Genomic DNA, 1,596 nt, shown 5'->3' on the forward strand with positions numbered 1-1,596 from the left:
AACCATGATTGACACAAGTTATATCATGGGAAACCCTTTAAGGAGAAAACCCAACTGGAAGGTGAGGACACTCTACTCTCTTTCTTTGAATAAAAAATGGTTGTGAGTACAAATAACTAACGCCTATGGCCAATGGGCTTCTAAAATGGACAAATCCTCTCTATGTTCTCTCTCCATATCCCTCTCAGTTATCTACTTGCCTATGGCACAAATGCACTCGAAAATAATGGAACCCCTTTTCCTCCTAATGGCTTAGTTATAACACAACACAATAACCTACTAGTGGTTAGGTATGATTCCATCAACTCTTAACCAGAGTTACAATATGGATTCTCCTAGAGTCTTATTCATCATTATCATGTGGCTAGCCCATTTTTGATGAATAATGGTGGTTGATGTGGCATCCTCTTGAATTATGGTGGCTAAAACAAGAAGGTCAACTTCCAAATGACATAACTTTTGCATATAGACTTTGATTAAGGAAATGCTTGCATCGAAAAGATCTTTGTGTGTACAATAGGAAAAATAGGTTAACACTAGAGTGAAAAAAATTACCCCCAAAAAATATCATTTGATGCCTCAAAATACTCCCGAAAGGTTTCAGACCCCAATTTTCCAAATTGGGTCTTGCTAGTAAAAATGGTCCTGTGAGCTAATGCATCCACTTTTTCCACTCTAAAAGCATTTATATGAATGAAAAAAAGTATAATGATCCAATCTAGATCAATTTTTTTAAATCCATCCTAGAACATCTCAATAAAATGGATTTGGAAGCAAAATTTAAGTCTTTGATAGCTTTTGGAATATTTTCAATGTTGAAACTTTCAAAAGGCTTCAAAATATTTCAAGAACCTTCAAAAGTAAACATTAGGAAAGGCTTGAAAGAAACTTACAAAAGGGCCACATGACGATGAAAAAGTTAAGGTGGAATGTAAGTGAGGATGACATGGCCAAACCAAAGGATTAAACATAGGACACCATCATCACATTAGCATACATGTGTCACTCCATGCCAACAAAAATTAAGAAGATTTTTTTCAAAAGTGAGAATTTAACCTTCATTTGAAAAAAATGAAAGTTTTAAGGGTTGAATATTGGGTAAACATATTTATTAGGACTTTAAAAGATAACAATGAATATATATACTTTTTATAATTAGAAAAGTAAAAAATGACAATCTTTTCACACATAATACTTAGTGATTTACCCTAGAAACCCTTAACTAGGAAAACCAACAAAATGTTTAGAGATGCACCTCTAATTTTTATTATCCATTAGTTTTACAATTTACAATACAATATATATGATCCCATAACATCCAAAACATCTAATCCACATCACCTTAATTAGAATAAAAAACCATGGGATAAAATACATGTTCCACAAAACCACCGAAAGGAAACCCATGAGCCGGAAATCTCCAAAAATAGATGAAAAAAGTACTCTCTCTCTCTCTCTCTTAATTTACAATACAATATATATGATCCCATAACATCCAAAACATCTAATCCGCGTCACCTTAATTAGAATAAAAAACCATGGGATAAAATACATGTTCCACAAAACCACCGAAAGGAAACCCATGTGCCGGAAATC

This window comes from Pinus tabuliformis, chromosome 9 (genome assembly GCF_031772625.1).
Source record: "Pinus tabuliformis cultivar Carrire ecotype Pingquan chromosome 9, CPIR1, whole genome shotgun sequence".
NCBI classification, from domain to species: Eukaryota; Viridiplantae; Streptophyta; class Pinopsida; order Pinales; family Pinaceae; genus Pinus; species Pinus tabuliformis.